Raw genomic sequence first — 22,516 nt, forward strand, 5'->3', positions numbered from 1 at the left:
TACCACTCCCTCCACTTGAAGTTTCATTCTCGCACTGGCTGGTTAAACATGCATCTTGTCATGATACTTTTCTGCGACTCCTGTTGAAGACCAACACATTCGGTTTCAGAGGATTGAATTTCGATCGTAGCTGTCCTTTCTGGGAAAGTTCTGCTGGTGTTGTACCGGTAAGGCGTGATCACAATCTAAGAAATGTTTGATTAAGGTCTGTTTCAGAATTTGAATCCTTCTTTCTGCAGCCCCATTAGAGACAGGGTGAAATGGCGCCAATAAAGTGTGTTTCAACCCATTATTTCTCAAGCACAAACTCGGAGGATATGAACTTCGGTCTGTTATCCTATACGAATTCCTCGGGAAGACCGTAAGATCCAATCAAGCAGCGTAAAATTTGGATTGTCTTCGCAGACGCAGTGGTAGACATATAGACACATTCTAACCACCTGGAATGGCTGTCAATGGTCCACAAGAAAGTTAGGTTAGTGAAGGCCAGCTCCAGAGGTTGAGTGATATCATTGCCGGCAGTTTACGAACTGCTTGACAAACACTATAAGCATTCGCTAGCGGATCGATTTCCTTATCATATCTAGACCAGTGTAAATAGGTTATTGCTATCGCTTCCATCCAACACATACCGATGTGTTGATCGTGTAGATCCGCTAGTAATCGTTCTCTGTATGTTGGCGGAATAATGATACTGAGTCCCAAAGGAATACATCCTTGCTCGGTTGATAAGTGGTCTCGGCGCTGAAAGTATGGTTGCAGCTTCGAATCTGTTGCCTGATTTGGCCACCCCGGAGAATGTAATATAATACCCGCGACAGAGCGGGATGTTTCCGCGTTACCTGACTGATAACATCTACAACAATCGGAAGAGCATCTAAATATGAGAAGTGGAAGATGGCTGCTTCCTCAGAGAATGCGTCAACGTTACCGTGGTCTGCGGCCTTGCGACATTGAGTGGTTGGTACTCCTGTTTTGGCCTCCAAATGGTCAACGGCTTATTGTCGTTAACCAGTGTCATTCTGCGATCATACAGATATTTGTGGAATTTCCCCCTCCAAATCTAAGAGCTGGAACTTCTATCTCAAGTAGCGCATAATTCCCTTTACTTAGTGTCAATGTGCGCAATCGCTTCATTCCTCACTGTTCTCCGTGTCATGAGAAATAACAGCGCCTTATGTGTAGTCTGAGGCGAAAAAAGCTAAAGTCAATGGTTTTTGTCCTTCACAGTGCACTAGCACTGTACGTATTTCCTTATATTCAACAAAGGCCGTCTCACATTCACGAGTTCACTTCCATGACCGGTTTTTCTGTAAGAGTTAATGCATTGATTGTAGGGTTGTCGACAAGTAGTTATGACCCATACTAGTTCAGGAGCCCGAGGAAAGATTAAAGCTCGATTACATTTGTAGGAATGAGAGCTTGTCTTATTGATACTTCGCCATGGTAGGGTGTGAAACTTCTTTGTTCATCATATGACCCTCATATTCAACCTAATTCTCCATGAATCGACATTTATCAGACCGTAAACGAATGGTGTGGTCATCCAAGTGCCTCATCACTTCTTTGAGAATTTCAATATGTTTCACCCTGGTAGGAGAATTAAGTATCATGTCATCGATTCTATACATAGCATGATCTTAACCTTGCAAGCTCTGGTGGAAAATGGCGAGAGCCAAATGGCAACCGCTGACACCGGTACAACCCTAAGTATTTATTGTAAGATACTGCTTTGAGTCACTCTGCAATAACAGATGTTGATAAGCTGATATGTTTGTTAAACTGTTCTCTACCAGCCAACTGAGCAAACATGTCATCAACATTTAACAGTGAGTACTGTTGCTGATCAAGGCACTGATTGACTAAGTCATCACACAACCGAATTCATTTGTCAGAATTTGGAACCTCCAAGATCGGTGTCGCCCAGTCATTGCGGTCAACTTTTCTGATAATACCCTGTCAATCAAGGCGGTCAAGCTCCTTCTCAAGAACTTCTCTAAGCGCAAATGGTACTGGTCGTGTTTTACAAAATATCGACTTCGCATCCTTATCTAGGCGGATTTGAGCCTTACAATGTTTGATTGTTTCCGTATCTATCTGAAATAGCAGATTGCACTTGGATTTCAACCATCTGATGGACTACTGGTTCATCTGACAGAAGCCTAAAAACCGTGCCACTCAAGCTTGATACTCTTCAACCAGTTCCTTTTCCTAACACCAAAATCCTTTCGAGCAACACCTTTTCAAATGTTTTCAAACTAATAACATCAATGTTATGTCCCCAAATCTTACTTTATCAGAAGATACTTTTATTTTCGTCTTTGAAATTGGAGCAACGATTCCTTTATTAAATGATTGTGGAACGCATCCTGTTGATATAATGACCACACACAGTTAGTTAACAAGGGTTGTATCATCACATTATAAATTTATTACATTTACAATTATGTCCAGTAGCAGAAATTCTTGATTTTTCCCACCAACTTCAGTTTTAAACTAAGTATCGTGTAAATCACTGTTATCCAGAGACAGCGATCCGCCGTCACGTCACTTTTACTAAGATTATCCACACCAACTATACTCCTGTAGAAAAGATTGCCCAGTAGGCGTCTTGTCGCTTTCTTTAAAAAACTTCAAAATATTTCAGTAGTTCGGCCTATTTTTCTGCTTCCCCTTTCTTTTCAGCATAGCATTTTTGTTTTCTGAATTCGTGTTTTCTGTATTTGGACGTTCGACATAGACGATTAAATCCTTTCCAGTCATCTATCGTACAAGTCTGGCTAGTCGAATATTGCAATTTCCATTCTTTGTCAAGTACGGATTAAGGATAGTCCTAAATGTCCCGTTATCGGCATAAACTCCTTTGCATTATGTGTATGAATGTTTTCAAGACAATTATTTATAGATGAACTAGTTGTAGATGACAAAATCCAGATGTTTCAAGTCACATGCAGTTGACCAAGTTGTAAAGATACTTTATCAAACTTAGGGAGATGGTTGAAGATTACAAACAAACGTACACTATTTCAAATGATTTAATTAAGCGTCATCAGTACGCTAGAACACCTGCATAATCAAGCTACATGTATGTTTTAATGTGATATATATTTTTTATCCATATACATGTCGCACCTGTCCGGCGAATTGGGGTACCACACTAGCGTCATGGCATATTTACTAATCACTGGTGATGATACCATGACGTTGGTGCTGTACCCATCACTAGTGATAATACCATGACGTTGGTGTTGTACCCATCACTAGTGATAATACCATGACGTTGGTGCTCTTCCTTTCACTGGTGATAATGCTATGATGACAGTAAGCATAAGTTAAAGTTTATAGCATAATGACATTTTTTGAGGTAAAGGTGCAGTGAAGTGTACACAGCCCGTTTGAATTCCCCTACGTAATATTTACCCTAGAGAGGTTCCCATTGGCTGAAATCATAACATAGACAATGACGTTACGTCATGAATTGACAATAGTGAAACAAAATGGCTGACACCGTCTGGTTTTGTCCTCAACATTTATTTTTTAACTTGTCAAATGCAAGTTATGTGATAAAAAGTATCTAAACGTTTTCATTTCGAATAAATGTTCATGAAACGCGTCTAGGCATCAAATTGTAAGAGAGTCTTTGGGATTAAAAAGATACGCTAAACATGATGACTTATCAAGAGCCGTGCATACTACATTTATATATACATATGAATTTTATATAGACTTTGTTAAATATTGACCCAAACTTAGAAACTCAGATAATTGTATACTAAAGGCTTGTTAAAAAGATATGACTGAAAGAAAGAGCGAATGGACTGATACTATAAAGAACGGATTATTTAGAACAGTTTGAAGGTATTTGTAGGAGATTGGTAATAAAGTTTTCATACAAAACACTTTAATAAGATGTAGGACGAGAGTTCCTTTTCAGCACGAATGTATGGGTTTGATTAAGTGTTCGCTAGTAGTAAAACTGAAAAATTAAATTGTCATTGCATAAATTGTACATTGAAACCGGTAGATTTAATAATGTTGAAAGATTAATAGTTTGCATATGTTAGTGGTAATATTGAGGATGATTATCATTTTATTTTAAAATGTGTGCATTTTAAACTTATCAGAAAACTTTTTATCAAAAAGTAGTATTATTTGAAACCTAGTATGACAAAACTTTTTCAGCTCTTGCAAACAGACAAGATTTGTTGAATTTGAGAAAATATAACATGTAACAAACGGTAAATAAATACAGTTGAAGTAACAATTATTCATGCATAGATTGATATATGGAATTATTTTCATTTTGCTCGATCGGTGTATCTGTGTGTACTGTGAGCTATTTATTCACGTGTTTGTTGTTGTTATTGCATTTGCACTGTAAATATATGCACTGTGCCGATAAATCGTAGGGTTTAAGGCAAAAACATTTATTGAATTAAACTACATACATACATACATACATACATACATACATACATACATACATACATACATACATACATTTACCTTTTGCTTTGTTTCTCTTAATGCAAAAATGTTGCTAATAGGGTTAACAATTTTAATGAGCAACGGAGAAATCAGCCGGAAGTTTACTCGAGTCTGACCAACGGAGAAATCAGCCGGATGTTTACTCGAGTCTGACCATCGGAGAAATCAGTCGGATGCTTACTCGAGTCTGACCAACGGAGAAATCAGCGGATGCTTACACACGAAGCGGTCGGCAAAACGGCGAAAAAACAGTGCTTACCTGATGTAGGCGTGTCGTGGATGTGCGTCGTTTCTGAAACAGCCATTCTGTATCGGTATTGTCATGGATTCCTAGGTAGGCAAGAATTTGACTTCCATAGGTCATATTTTGGAGGTAGGTGTTTTTCAGAGGAATTGTTCAGAATATCAGATTAAACATAAAACAGTAGACATGCAAAGTTGTTTTCCTACATAAACCTCGCATTAGTATCGAACGCTTTACGGTATTACCATATATCTGTAGAAACTAACATTACAGTGAATCCATGTGGCTGATACTTTTAATCCAGAGGATATCAGACACAGTGCATATCATAATTACTCCAGGGTGATTCTAAGATGAGTTTGGTTCGGCCGACCATGATTGGATTTCAAGTTCAAATTAAAATTCAGCTTTGAGCTTTTTCAGCTTATCAGCAAAATAAACAGAATTAAGCATACAGTAATGTAGAGTCATTGCATGTATTACTAGAAACAGTAGTAGGTAAATAGAATATAGTTTATCAATAATTATAAATAATATTTATATTATAAATTTTTATCTTATTTTAAATGCTTCTACTATAAATTTACATAAATTACTTTTTATTCATAATTTTGAATACTAATTAATTGGGCTTAAAAACAGACATCTTTGTCAATAATACTTTCTAATGTATCTGTTTCTTATAGTATTGTAAAAAGGACACGTAAGTAAGAAATGTTATTCATCTTCTGTATAATTAACTGTACAATAGATACACAATCACTGGGATTTTCCAATGTTTCTATATCTGTCTCCACTGCCAAACAGTGATATGCCATACATTGTGAATACAATTCTCGATTTTTTAGGTATAAATGTTCTCAAATAGAATTGTAAAACGCAACTATCAACAAAATATCTGTATAAATCACATTTTGGGAAGGCATTGATAGTACTATGATGACTTTGTTGAGCCTGATAAAACTTCGCTCTCTAATCATACATAAGTCAATTTTACATCAATATTACCTTGACTAATCCAAAGTTTACCAAAGCCAAGTATGAATATTTTTGTTTTACGAAAGAAACCCAGTTAGCATTAAAATTTCCAGTTATTCTGTACAATTCCTAATAAGCTGTTTGCAAAATACATTTTTTAGATTTTAATATCTGATTTGAAGATTCGTTTTCAGACAATATTTTCAAAAGGATATCTAGCAAGTTCAAAATAAACCATTACAAGTTGAGCGTTTTACCCCTTACAACCTCTTAAAGAAATCTAGGTATATCTTGTCTATAATATTACTATTCTTTACGTCCTAAACTTCAGATGCGTAATAGAGAATACTACTAACATACTTATCAAAAAGATTTAACATGGTTTGAACATTTAAACCTAATTCTTACATTTGGAATATAATGCAAACACAGCTTTTCTAAAACCCTGACCAGTAGTTTTGAGCAACACTTAGGTTATTGTTGTACCTTAACCAATACCTAAATTTAGGGGAGTTGTGCTACTTTTGTAACCGATGATAAAAAAGATAGTTCCGACATCTTTTTGTTACTTATCTTTCGTGTTTTGTTGAATATACGTATAATTTAAATAATTTCTTATGGAATATTTTATCTAATATGTACATCAATTGGTGGTATATTTCTGTTTTGAGGTAAAGTTAAAAAATACACTTGGATGCTTCGGTTGGAACATTTCGGAAATGTGCAGTAGATTGATCATCCAGGTTTAAACCCGGTTTCTTATCCGATATGACGATTGAAGGTAGGAAATTAACAGACATGTCGTTTCCTTGTCTTAAATTGCATTTTTCTGTAATATTCAAATATCACATGAATGATTTTTTTTTCATTTTCCTGGCGGAAATGAATAACAGTGATTATATACAATGTATGCAAGTACGGACAATGGGATATACATGTACAATGAATACTGGCATGCAATTATATGCTCAAAACTTAAAGCTTAAACTTACATCAACATACTTACTCGTATCCAGAAATAATATATATCAAATGGTAGAGAAACACACCTTCGTTAAATGGAAAACATCCAAATCCGATGCACCTTAATTACCAATATACCGTGACTATACAAATACAGTTAGTTTTAAGCCTCAACGCCGCGGGAAGAGTTGATGAGAGGTCGAGATCCGGTCCACCACGTGTAACGTTGCGACATCAAGATAGGATCATAAGGCTTGGCCACTTACGTGACAGGAGATTACCAAGCAGTTAAATCGTCACGAAGTACCATTGGTAATTGAAACCGCCAAATCCACCCAAAACGCTGGTTCGTCACTAGCACCTCACATTGAGCACGTAGTCTGCGATGGTTGACATGTGCCCAGACGTTTCCTTATGAGACGTTGAAGGTCCATGCTCTTCACGGATGAATTTCGATTCAAGGTTTCCGATCAGATGGCCGTCAACGTATGTACTTTTGTCGAGTAGACCGTCCTGTAGAAGCCTGTGTTTTGGAGCACGACTAGTTTGAGGGTGGGTCGTCGTGGTTTCGGGAGGATTTTCTCGTTTTTTAGATTTAAAGACACCTTTAGCGATCATTTACGGGAATTTAACGGCTTTACGCTTTCGAGACGAGATCCTGAGGCCCCATCTTGTGTCTTTAATTATACAGCACCATTTGACTTTTCAGCATGACAAGGTCACACGTTGCAAGAGTGTTTGTGGACATCGTCCCTATTGATCGACCCCAAAATAGCTCCAATTTGTCCCGAATCGAACACTTAGGGGTTGAATTAGAGAGAAGAAAAAGTAATCGAGCAAGTACTTACCGAGGATTGGAATAACATCCCTGTACGGAAAGTCAGTGTCCTTATGAACTCCATGCCACGCAGAATTAGAGACGCTCAAGATGTTCGGGGAGGAAACACACAATATCAGGGATCGGTCTGACAACTGTTGTTATTTCTCAACAGCTTGGCGGACTAATGCACTTCTCATTTGTCGAAAATCTCAGACAAAAATGAAGAAAGATGGTTCAATATCCAAGGTAAACTTTTGCATTTAGGCATATTGCTCATAAAACCGAAAAGTTGATGTCTCGTTTCTGTTTCCTCTTTCCATATGTATAAATTATAACTTAAATCTAATTGTATTGGTAGTACGTTTAGGTGCCTTTCATCGAATAGATGATGTACATCAAATCTATTTATACACCTACATATTATGTAAATCTAATATTCTATTTGATCGGTTGGTTGATGGTCAATTTCAGGTTCTCTGACCCCGTGACTTACTATTTCGATACGAGGTAAAAATAACCATTTTTCACAGTTAACATATTAATATGTAAATAGTATGTAGTATATAAGATGTATTAGCACAATTACGCTATAAATAAGTTTGTATCCAGGGAACATCAATTATTTGAATGAAGAAATATGACTAGCCAAGTCACACACTGTGAATGGCTTGATAATAGCCGGATGTTATTAACACGATAAACATACAAACGTGATTAACTTTCCTGCAACTCACATGTGACATGAGTTTATACTAATTTACATAATTGTCTACCTGCGTATTGTGAGAGTGTATTAAGAGTTTTTACGGGTCAAGGCACTTTTGATATATAGTGCATATGTTGCTGTACTTATAAACACGACAGTTCTATAATACGGTGGTGTATAAGTATTTACCATTATAGGTGGATGCCGTTCATATCCCATGGCATCAATCATGTCATCTGTTGTATAAATATTAATGTTATCCCATATGTGGTATAACATTTTATCATGTTTTGATTGTCTGAACTGTGACTGAAAGTGTGTTTCACGCACTTACGAAAATTAAAACGCGTATTAAGTAGTAAACGTTTTGTAATGATTTGATTTTCATTTGGGTTTTTTTTTCATTTTCCTTTTTGAGGATAACAATCCAATTTAATTCTGGCTACAATTTATTATCATTTACAATGTAAACACGTATTTCTGAAATTATTGGTTATTCATATTAATTAGCAGTATTTCACTCTTCGCACTTTCTTGTAACTTTTGAAAATAACCATCTTGAGTGAAAGATATATATACCACAAACATTGTGTAATCTCTCTCTACACATATTCATCAATTTTAAGCATAAATATGTTAGATTTTTTAAAATTTCTTTTCTTACTTTTATACTTCATCGCATAGGATAGAAAGATTGATATTTTTCACCAGTCCAATCAGATTTTTTATCCCACAAGTTTCTGTGGCGAGGATTTTGAGGGAGTTGACTGAACTCGAGCACGCTCAAATATACTTTTAATGTTTTGTGCATTTAATTGACGATTTATATTATTATGCCAACCCTTTTTTATTTAGAGTGGGACCTAAATGTTTGACACTGTAATTAATTTGCTCCATGATCACATATAGATAAAAAAATGGCTATCCCACACACCATGCTTAGTGTTCCCTCAGAATTAATATATCACTAACCATCTTTCAAATATGAATTTAACATAGTTTCTCGCTCCATCTAAAGGCAATGCGGCGTCCAACCGGCTGAAAAGGACGAACAGGATATTTTATGTCATTGTTTTCTATTTAAGTTTGTAACTGTTTTATTTTCTATGATGCTCTATAAATATGAATGTATATGAAAGGATGAAAACAAAGTATGATGAGCTGATGGCAAAGGGCAGAGAAAGGGGATGGACTGTGTGGCTATTTCCTGTGGAGGTGGGCTGCAGAGAGTTCCCGGCCCAATCCTTATGGAGGATGCTGCAGACACTAGGAATCACAGGAAGAACTCGAAGTGCAGCCATCAGACGTTTGGTAGGAACTGCAGAGAAAGCATTATGCTGGCTATGGCACAGACGAGATGAGCCGATGTGGAAGACAACGTAGACGAGCATGGGTTTGGTCACTACTGCTGACCCACCAGCCGGAGGATGTTGTGGTTTAGGGTCGAAACATCTGAAGAGGGCTGGATACCACCTGATGACGTCGACAGAGGCTTCGCAGCGGAAAGATACTAGTAACATGCTACACACAAGGAATGTCACATATATCAGAATCAAATCATCTGTAAGTTATCATTGTTTCGACAAAAAAGGACGTACTGCCTTGATAATTCTAACAAATCACTGGTTCTTTCTGTCGTCATTGATCATATACAGACATATGTCAGTCATGATACAGGGAGGATAAATACTTTTTCATGATGTAAATATATATATATATATATATATATATATATATATATACGATGAACATCTTAAATTTGTGAAAGAAAAAGACACTATTCATTTCAACTACGTGTTTTATATCTACGAGTTCAACATATGTATCAAACGATATAACTGCTTTCAATTAGAACATCAAGCTTAATTCAAATAACAACCATGCAAATTATAATGTGCAGGAAAATCATGATATTATTTGTATTAAAATTTGTATTATCTATATTCGAGACAGATACATACGTAATAAGCAATTAAGGCAGAGAAAATCACTATATTTTTTGTATTTTATTCTGGACTAGCTTTCCTGAGACAAGCAGTTGAATAGATTGTACGTCTGAAAGATGAGCACTGTAGTTTTTAATTGTACGCGTATTTGATTTGATGTGAAGATAACTAAGGATAGTTTTTTTTAGGATTTAAATCCTTCAGTTACGACGATGAACTTCCGTGGGAGGGGGCTCGTGGTATGATGCTAGCTCACTGAGCCTGGTAACTTGAGCTTTGTAACCATTTGTTTGTCTTACAACTATCCCCATTGGTCTAGGTTCCAGAGATGTGACCACACTGCTTGAGACATCTTGCCTTAAATCAAACAATTCAGCACGTTTTTGGTTTTTTTTTTTTTTTTTTTTGTCGTCAGGTCATCGTGGAGAGATCGGTGTGTTAGGATTGATATAAGAGTCAGTCACCGACTTCAGTAACAAACAAGAATCTGTCCTCGAAGACTGCAGCACGCACTCTTTACGTTAGGGACAACTAGATTTAATGTTTCATATATAGGGATTCTAGTTCACTATCGCTCTCTGCACCCCAGGAAAAAATGAAGGTGCTGTGTACTTCACCTCGTGGTTAAGACTAAGAGCCTAGTTGATCCGTTGATGTACATCAGGCGAATTTCGAGGTAATCCGCACTAGACCAATCAAATTACTTCCCTTGTGCTTTCTATTTTGCCATAAAATGTTCCAATACCCCTGAAGTATCGAATATGACATATATAGAATAGTTGTTCATTGTAACACAACTGACAATATTTAAGTCTGCCCTGTTCGGTCTTTGAACACATGGTAGAAGTCACCAACTCGCACAGCCAAGACATTCTATGATTGCTTAAGCATAACCACCACAGCATCCTCACAGAAGGACGTTTGGAAGTTAAAGTGAAAAGACATCGAGAAATCATCGACTTGGTCAAAGTAACAAATTGCCGATTTTATTATCACAATGTATATACATGTACATTAGATTACTTATTGTCTTTCAAACAAACGGTTAAAGTTAAACTTTAATCTTTGAAGTATCTGGACATAACAGTTATGCAGACACACAAAGCATCACGTTGGGTAAATTAGAAAACAGTAACTACTACTAAACAAAACGAGAAAATGAAAATAAGTAGCATAGGTAACTCAACAGTGTTAAAGTTACGTGTCTAGAAATAAAGTTTTACAACAAAAGCAGTATATTCTTTCTTAGTATGTTTTATTTTCACCCTCATGTTCTCATTACATCAGGCATCAAACAAAACGAATAAAAACAGTTCAGACATGAATCGTTTTGGCATTATCCATACAAGAAATAGATAATTATATTGAATGTATATACTTATCTCAAAACACAACCATTTCAGTTCATTTATCTCAACGCCAAAAATTTACCACGTGCCCGAGTGAAATCTTTCAGTCCAACAGTGAAATACTGATATCATTCAGTACTACAGATGGCACAGGTTGCCGACACTTATCATTGTCCTGACGTTCCACTTGTTTTCTCTTGTTCTTTGTCTGTCCTGTCTGACTCATCTTGCTTGGGATCCCTGGAATATGTTGTCTTTTTGCGTTTTCTGCGAATCCTGTCTGAACTCTCTCGTCTGTGTTACTGCGACCCCGAAAACTACGCTCACCGTTATTGCTTTCCGGGGAAAATTTTACCCCGTCTGTATTGACTCTGGTTCTGAATTCACCATTGATAGGCATGTCTGGAACTTCCAAATAGTCGAGGTTGGCATGCTTACAATGAAACTCTTCTGGAGGAGAAGGTTTGCACTTTTTGCAGTCATTACTTGCTATTATAAACGATGAAAAGTCTGATTTGGAGCTAGCAGTTACCTGTGTATTTGTACACGAACACTCCAACTTTTCAACACTTCTCCATGAAGTTGTCCGAGCAGATAATCCCATGGTGGTTACTGATCGACCCTGCTTATCTTTTATTGTAGGATCTGCGCCATGCTTGAGTAAATATTGGACGATCATGTACCTTGACGAGGTTGTATCTATGGTTGGATATACCTCCAGTTCCTTATATGCCTTCATTAGAGGGGTTTGTCCATTTCTGTCGGCGATATTGACATCAGCTCCCCCATCTACCAAAATCTTCACTGATTTGTATTGTCCCCTCATAAATAGCTCGGACAAGAAGAGTGGAAGTGGCCCCGTCATTCATTTTTGCTGTTTAGCGAGAAACTGAGATATCTGTACGACGCGCTCCTTACTTATAGCTGTATGCGGTCCTGACGTAGATAGGTGTTTCTTGTTCACAGTTTGTACTTCGGGTTAAGGACAACTGTATATATATATATATATATATATATACTTCCAATTGTCTTATTCAAAAAGATAAGATACAATTATTTTCTTTTAAAAGTCTTTTTTATCCTGGTATGTTGAATATGATTTCTAAATCGTAGAAACAACAATAATAATAATACATATTAAGTCTGTGTGTTCTTGAAGAATCTGAGTGTTCGGCTTCGTCGACTACATCCACCAAGTAAATGTCGGTCAAGATGTACGTCTTGTCACGTTTTCAAATGTCAACTACAAAACAAACAGCATACTCACAATATAATATCATTATTGTAACCAAACATCGTTTCTTTAGTCGTCATCAATCTGTCTCTCTCGAGAATAGGGGAAACCAAGAACAAAAAGGCAAGAAAAATTAATAAAAATTGGATACAGAAATACATAAGATATCCATCCTTTAAGAACTGAATCAGATTTCAAATGAACGGTAAAGGACAATACCGAAAACAAGGCAATCGGTCTGTGTCCAGTATACATACTATCAGTGTTTCCTATCATATTTTTTGTTACCCTTATTCAGTCTGTCATTCTATCGCACCCTAGATATTTCAAAAGCTTAGTCTTTTAGTCTATTTTATCCTAAATATCAAACCAATCTTGTCTTTCGGTCTATTCCAGCCTTAACATAACACAGTTATATTCGTTTGGTCTATTTCTCCCAAATATTACACAAATTTTGTCTTTCAGTCTATTCAATTAAGGATTGGATCTTGCTTATGTCGATTTCATGGGACGATGAATTGAATTTGTCTTGAGACAAATTTAATGAACTGCGAAAAAAAATCCTTATATTTCATATCACGCTTCTTCTTTTTTCTATAGCATGGGAACTGACGCAATTTATCTTCTACTTTCGTTTCTTGTCATCATATCGTTTGACGTCATACAAGCAAATACTCCGTCATTTGAAGACAGATTTTTGTGAAAGGTTGAAATAAATTTCAGCGTGGTTACTTAATATTCAATGAAACTTAAATAAGAACAAAATTTAATATATTTTTCGACAACTTGAATGAAAATTTAAAGAAAAAAAAAACGAAATGTGTTCATACGCACTGGCAATGATAATCTGGTCAAATTCATTGGTAAATGAAACAGATCACATTTAGTAGTTTCATTGAGTCTGATTTGGGAAGAAATTGAAATATTATTTAGCATAACACAATGCTATTCTTTTGCCCATTTCTTTCAAACAATACCACAATGTTTGTCTTTTAGTCTATTCCATCCCTAACATAACACAAATATATTCGTTTGGCCTAATTCATATTAATCATTACACAAGTATAGTCATGAAGTCTAATCAATCCTACGATATGCATAGTTCTATTCTTTTTTCTATCTCACTCTACACATAACACAATTCTGGTCGTTTGGGCTATTTCGTCCTAAACATAACACAATTCTAGTCGTTCGGGCTATTTCATCCTAAACATAATATAATTCTAGTCGTTCGGGCTATTTCATCCTAAACATAACACAATTCTAGTCGTTTGGGCTATTTCATCCTAAACATAATATAATTCTAGTTGTTTGGGCTATTTCATCCTAAACATAATATAATTCTAGTTGTTTGGGCTATTTCATCCTAAACATAATATAATTCTAGTCGTTCGGGCTATTTCATCCTAAACATAATATAATTCTAGTCGTTCGGGCTATTTCATCCTAAACATAATATAATTCTAGTCGTTCGGGCTATTTCATCCTGAACATAACACAATTCTAGTCGTTCGGGCTATTTCATCCTAAACATAATATAATTCTAGTTGTTTGGGCTATTTCATCCTAAATATAATATAATTCTAGTCGTTTGGGCTATTTCATCCTAAACATAACACAATTCTAGTCGTTTGGGCTATTTCATCCTAAACATAATATAATTCTAGTTGTTTGGGCTATTTCATCCTAAATATAATATAATTCTAGTCGTTTGGGCTATTTCATCCTAAACATAACACAATTCTAGTCGTTTGGGCTATTTCATCCTAAACATAATATAATTCTAGTTGTTTGGGCTATTTCATCCTAAACATAATATAATTCTAGTCGTTCGGGCTATTTCATCCTGAACATAACACAATTCTAGTCGTTCGGGCTATTTCATCCTAAACATAATATAATTCTAGTTGTTTGGGCTATTTCATCCTAAACATAACACAATTCTATTCGTTTGGGCTATTTCATCCTAAACATAATATAATTCTAGTTGTTTGGGCTATTTCATCCTAAACATAACACAATTCTATTCGTTTGGGCTATTTCATCCTAAACATAACACAATTCTATTCGTTTGGGCTATTTCATCCTAAACATAACACAATTCTAGTCGTTTGGGCTATTTCATCCTAAACATAATATAATTCTAGTTGTTTGGGCTATTTCATCCTAAACATAATATAATTCTAGTCGTTCGGGCTATTTCATCCTGAACATAACACAATTCTAGTCGTTCGGGCTATTTCATCCTAAACATAATATAATTCTAGTTGTTTGGGCTATTTCATCCTAAACATAACACAATTCTATTCGTTTGGGCTATTTCATCCTAAACATAATATAATTCTAGTTGTTTGGGCTATTTCATCCTAAACATAATATAATTCTAGTTGTTTGGGCTATTTCATCCTAAATATAATATAATTCTAGTCGTTTGGGCTATTTCATCCTAAACATAACACAATTCTAGTCGTTTGGGCTATTTCATCCTAAACATAATATAATTCTAGTTGTTTGGGCTATTTCATCCTAAACATAACACAATTCTATTCGTTTGGGCTATTTCATCCTAAACATAACACAATTCTATTCGTTTGGGCTATTTCATCCTAAACATAATATCATTCTAGTCGTTTGGGCTATTTCATCCTAAACATAATATAATTCTAGTTGTTTGGGCTATTTCATCCTGAACATAACACAATTCTAGTCGTTCGGGCTATTTCATCCTAAACATAATATAATTCTGGTCGTTCTGGCTATTTCATCCTAAACATAATATAGTTCTAGTCGTTTGGGCTATTTCATCCTAAACATAATATAATTCTAGTCGTTTGGGCTATTTCATCCTAAACATAATATAATTCTGGTCGTTCGGGCTATTTCATCCTAAACATAACACAATTCTGGTCGTTCGGGCTATTTCATCCTAAACATAACACAATTCTGGTCGTTAGGGCTATTTCATCCTAAACATAACACAATTCTAGTTGTTCGGGCTATTTCATCCTAAACATAATATAATTCTAGTCGTTTGGGCTATTTCATCCTAAACATAACACAATTCTGGTCGTTCGGGCTATTTCATCCTAAACATAACACAATTCTAGTCGTTCGGGCTATTTCATCCTAAACATAATATAATTCTAGTCGTTTGGGCTATTTCATCCTAAACATAACACAATTCTAGTCGTTCGGGCTATTTCATCCTAAACATAACACAATTCTAGTCGTTCGGGCTATTTCATCCTAAACATAATATAATTCTAGTCGTTTGGGCTATTTCATCCTAAACATAACACAATTCTAGTCGTTCGGGCTATTTCATCCTAAACATAATATAATTCTAGTCGTTTGGGCTATTTCATCCTAAACATAACACAATTCTAGTCGTTTGGGCTATTTCATCCTAAACATAATATAATTCTAGTCGTTTGGGCTATTTCATCCTAAACATAATATAATTCTAGTCGTTCGGGCTATTTCATCCTAAACATAACACAATTCTGGTCGTTTGGGCTATTTCATCCTAAACATAATATAATTCTAGTCGTTTGGGCTATTTCATCCTAAACATAACACAATTCTAGTCGTTCGGGCTATTTCATCCTAAACATAACACAATTCTAGTCGTTTGGGCTATTTCATCCTAAACATAACACAATTCTAGTCGTTCGGGCTATTTCATCCTAAACATAACACAATTCTAGTCGTTTGGGCTATTTCATCCTAAACATAACACAATTCTAGTCGTTCGGGCTATTTCATCCTAAACATAATATAATTCTAGTTGTTTGGGCTATTTCATCCTAAACATAATATAATTCTAGTCGTTTGGGCTATTTTATCCTAAACATAACACAATTCTGGTCGTTTGGGCTATTTCATCCTAAACATAATATAATTCTAGTCGTTAGGGCTATTTCATCCTAAACATAACATAATTCTAGTCGTTAGGGCTATTTCATCCTAAACATAACACAATTCTGGTCGTTCGGGCTATTTCATCCTAAACATAACACAATTCTGGTCGTTAGGGCTATTTCATCCTAAACATAATATAATTCTAGTCGTTTGGGCTATTTCATCCTAAACATAATATAATTCTAGTCGTTAGGGCTATTTCATCCTAAACATAACACAATTCTGGTCGTTAGGGCTATTTCATCCTAAACATAATATAATTCTAGTCGTTTGGGCTATTTCATCCTAACCATAACACAATTCTGGTCGTTTGGGCTATTTCATCCTAAACATAATATAATTCTAGTCGTTTGGGCTATTTCATCCTAAACATAATATAATTCTAGTCGTTAGGGCTATTTCATCCTAAACATAACACAATTCTAGTCGTTTGGGCTATTTCATCCTAAACATAATATAATTCTAGTCGTTGGGGCTATTTCATCCTAAACATAACACAATTCTGGTCGTTCGGGCTATTTCATCCTAAACATAACACAATTCTAGTCGTTTGGGCTATTTCATCCTAAACATAATATAATTCTAGTCGTTTGGGCTATTTCATCCTAAACATAATATAATTCTGGTCGTTCGGGCTATTTCATCCTAAACATAACACAATTCTGGTCGTTCGGGCTATTTCATCCTAAACATAATATAATTCTGGTCGTTCGGGCTATTTCATCCTAAACATAACACAATTCTGGTCGTTTGGGCTATTTCATTCTAAACATAATATAGTTCTAGTCGTTGGGGCTATTTCATCCTAAACATAACACAATTCTAGTCGTTCGGGCTATTTCATCCTAAACATAATATAGTTCTAGTCGTTGGGGCTATTTCATCCTAAACATAACACAATTCTAGTCGTTCGGGCTATTTCATCCTAAACATAATATAATTCTAGTCGTTCGGGCTATTTCATCCTAAACATAACACAATTCTAGTCGTTTGGGCTATTTCATCCTAAACATAACACAATTCTAGTCGTTTGGGCTATTTCATAACCAGTCTAGTCGTGAAGTCTAATATATTCTAATATTTACACAATTCTATTTGTTTTGTCTATTTCATGATCTTATTCCCAATATATGCATAAAAAGAAGCATACTATCCCCATATTTAATATAGAGTGAATGTCTGTTTATGTAGATTATGATAGTGTACATTATATGTATCATGTCTGTTTATGTAGAATACGATAGTGTACATTATATGTATCATGTCTGTTTATGTAGAATACGATAGTGTACATTATATGTATCATGTCTGTTTATGTAGAATACGATAGTGTACATTATATGTATCATGTCTGTTTATGTAGATTATGATAGTGTACATTATATGTATCATGTCTGTTTATGTAGAATACGATAGTGTACATTATATGTATCATGTCTGTTTATGTAGAATATGATAGTGTACATTATATGTATCATGTCTGTTTATGTAGAATACGATAGTGTACATTATATGTATCATGTCTGTTTATGTAGAATACGATAGTGTACATTATATGTATCATGAGTGTCTGTTTATGTAGAATACGATAGTGTACATTATATGTATCATGTCTGTTTATGTAGAATATGATAGTGTACATTATATGTATCATGTCTGTTTATGTAGAATACGATAGTGTACATTATATGTATCATGTCTGTTTATGTAGAATACGATAGTGTACATTATATGTATCATGAGTGTCTGTTTATGTAGAATATGATAGTGTACATTATATGTATCATGTCTGTTTATGTAGAATATGATAATGTACATTATATGTATCACGAGTGTCTGTTTATGTAGAATATGATAGTGTACATTATATGTATCATGTCTGTTTATGTAGAATATGATAGTGTACATTATATGTATCATGAGTGTCTGTTTTTGTAGAATCACTTAGTACATGATAAATGTAATACGTTTCATACTACCTAAATTAATAAGATCTTGGCAGGAGACTTAAACACTTCCAGCTGTGTCTCCCTCCTTGAACATTGTATTAACATTCCAATAGAAGGCCATTTCACTTACAACTGATTTCAAGAACTTGATAATAACGTTAAGTTAACAGTATAAGTGAAAGTTCACATCTTTAAATACAGATAGGTTATGTTTGGTTGATTATAATAATCTATCTCTTACTTATTAACGTATATAACAAAATGTATTGTAACATTGAAAAATATCGATCTGAAGACTTAAAACGGGAACTGCCTGTTGTAATAAGATGTTCATCTGACGTATTTCAATTCTAAATAGATTAGATGTGACCTGTATCCCTTACAGCTGTCGTATATCCGGTTTAGTTTGAAATGGATCTAGGTCAAAAAAATTATCTTTCCTATTATGTCGTCCAATAGTGAAGATGTTTATTACGGTATTTTTCCAAAACAATTTAGATGGGCGACCATATTCCAAATGTTCATCAAAGAGGATACTTTACTGATTCACAAGAATGTCATATTTCAGGTGTTACCACGATTTAAACAACCGTTGTGGAATTCTCTTTTTTGAGACTGGGAATTACCTTTTCATATCTACACGAAACATTAAGACGTAATCATACCAAGGAAAGGCAACAGGCAGCAAGGACAGAAAAAAAAATGCATCCTTGACAGGTTTAAGTTAGACAGAGGTATAGAATATTTTCTCAATTAGATCACGTGATCAATGACACAGTGGTCACTACAAGATCACAACATTGTTTTGTCATTTTAACAGTAGTATCCAAGTATTTTGGGGCTTTGCCTATTTACCCTGAGCAGAGGATGTAACCCTTTCATCCCCATTTTATTTCCGTCCGCGACCACATCAAACATCTATGGCTGTACGTCTATATTCGAAACAGGGATATGTAATGCATGACATTTGGAAGATCTAAAATGGTACACCGATACGGTCCCTTGACCCCTTAAAAGACACCAAACAGCAGAAAATACAGCTACCTTTCTAAATTGTCCAACCAATGCTTCCACTAACAAGTAAATGACCTTCATTTTTCACATACAGTGTACTAGTGTTTAAAGAATGTGTATTTCAGGTAGAATTAATCAGGTATGATATTGTCATACTTGTACAATAATGGATATTAAACTGTAGATATTTTCTAAAATTATAAATCCCTGTAATGAAATAAATAGTTATCATAGCAAATCCTTAAGTTCAGCAGTTAAGATAAAAAAATCTTTATCATGTTATGAAACTCTTTCTGGTCTCTTATGAATCTCTTACAGTTTATTAATATAAACGACGTTGCATTGTACTGATAACTTACAGATGATTTGATTCTACTATCCGTGACATTCCTTGTGTGTAGCATGTCACTGGTATCTTTCTGCTGCGAAGCCTCTGTCGACGTCATCAGGTGGTATCCAGCCCTCTTCAGATGTTTCGACCCTGAACTTCATATAAAGTAAAAAGAGTGGCGACGACGACGACGACGACGACGACGATGATGATGATGCAATGGTGCCTAGAAAATGAAGAAGACGATAACGTAACATATTGGGTACATGTGGTTATGACGGCGTGTGTCTTGGTAAAATCTTGCAAAATTTAAGCAAATTTACAATAGAAAAATGCTTCATTGAAGCCACGAAACAGGCAGCTCAACCCGTGCATCTTGTTGATTAACTTACGCTCGCTTTAAGGCAGTACCTATTTCATCTTACGGCAGTAGAGACGTGATTCTCGCATAGATTTGATATCTAAGAACGGTCAACAATGGAATTTTTTCTGTCCTGCTTTTGAAAGCACGAATTATTATCGTTGGGAAGACAATTATTAAAAGATTATCAACCTTTCAGCAGCATATGGTTTATAATAACAGTTTGACAGTGACGTGTTAATACGGTACAGGAGACAATGCAAAAGCTCCCCACTGTTACCTACGTTACGCAAACATTACGGCTTCAAAGTAAGTGCTTGTAACAGATAAGCAAACATATTAATATGCAAAAAGAATCTTGATATGTTGAACTTAACGAACAACATTTTCTTGTAATTATTATTCATGACTCAGGTTTTTTTGTTTTTTTGTTTTTTGTTTTTTTGTTTTGTGTGTGTGTGTGTGTGTTTTTCTCTCGTTTTTCTAATTTGGGTTGTTGTATGTTGATCCATTTTTAACAATAAAACAAACAACACTTTCACAATTTTCAACAGAAATTAAACTCATTAAAAAGGGATTCATTGCATTTCAAGAAAATGGGACTCTATCTTCAATTCAAGATAAAAATCGACTTTGTAAAGAGAGTTGTCTTTATTCATGCACCTGGGCCGTTTTAAACCAGACCATACTATGGTAACGTAGGAAACTACATTGGTTCTGGGTATGGGTACGATTCATGGCTTAATTTATAATCTTAGTACAAATGTTTTCATCCAATGAATAATTCTATCATCATTCGCTCTAAAATTCATCCTAACCGGGAAAAAACACATTTCAGTATCAAATTAAATAAAACCCGTGACCAATATGGAAGTCTTGACAGATCAATCATTCTGAGGTGAGTGTATGTCAAAAGCATTTATTAACATGTTACTTTTATTTACTTTTAATACATGAAATAAAATTGTATACATGGAAAACGAACAGTTCAGCAGTTTTGGTAACGTAGGAAACAAACTTTGATTAAAAACATGAATCTTCTCATTTTCCGATTAAATCTTAATATTTTGATACCATAATGTTTGATTGAGCCAATAAGCCCTGATAGTAAAAGATTAGATCTTGTGGAGCGAATTAACATCCACGTAAGCAATCCTGGTTAAGAGTAAAATCTTCCTAAGAATTTGCAAACGGGGTTAACTTTATATAGTCCGTGAGGCGTTAACAGATGCAATTTTTACCAGAGTTGTCGTTCCTTTACTGTTACAATACACTTCTGTTAACAGCTAACAGACTACAAATAGTTAACCTCACGGTCAGTATCATCAAAGTCATCCCTGACACCGCTGTAGACTGTCTTGCCTCTGAATAGTGGCACGGTTCAGAATATACATACGACGCTGTATTAAAATAGCCTGATATATGAATATTTTGTTATAGGGCTACTGCATCATGGGTTCCCGTCTAGATTTTGACTTTTCTTTCCGATCACTTTGGATTTTCCTTAGTGGCCTCCTAGGCTACATAATTTGGGACCTTAGCATTACCAGAGACGTATATATATAAGATGTGTTATATACGTCTCTGGCATTACTGACGAGTCCAAGAAGGATGAAACAGCGGTATAATGCAGTTTAATTCCTTTTTTGACTTTACTATGTTTAACTTTAAGTTATTAGAAGGTGATAATCGTTTGTTTATCTTTCGTATCTATTATCTTATCTATTTTAATTATTTTAACAACGAGATAAATATGAAATGGACAATTCCAGATCACGATACATCACACCTGTCCCTGAAATACCATCTTTTTAAAACCTCTGACAAAAAGACTGCGTATCCAATATCTAATGAGCTTTCCAATGGTGATTCATCAGCAGATGATAAACTTTTCATGGAAAGCTTTTATAAATGCGATCTCCGCCGTTCTTTTACAGTATACAGAAATGTATCAACTTAACATATCTATAGTTATATATCTTATTATTTTAGTTTCGGAGAGCAATGCCAACAGTTATATGTTTTGTCTTTTTCTTAATGTAACCTGTACTTTTGTTTGCCAAATTGTGTATATTGTAATTGTTTTGGGAGAGGGCGTCGATAATGTTGATATAACTTGTGCCCAATCCCTTTGTTATTCTGTGGCAATTAAATATGTTTAAATCAAATCAACACAACTTTGGCTGTTTTGGACATATTATCTCAATCCTTG

The sequence above is a fragment of the Ylistrum balloti genome, unplaced genomic scaffold, assembly GCF_031769215.1.
Source record: "Ylistrum balloti isolate Yb309-2 unplaced genomic scaffold, AGI_CSIRO_Ybal_v1 Utg369570, whole genome shotgun sequence".
In the NCBI taxonomy this organism is placed as follows: domain Eukaryota; kingdom Metazoa; phylum Mollusca; class Bivalvia; order Pectinida; family Pectinidae; genus Ylistrum; species Ylistrum balloti.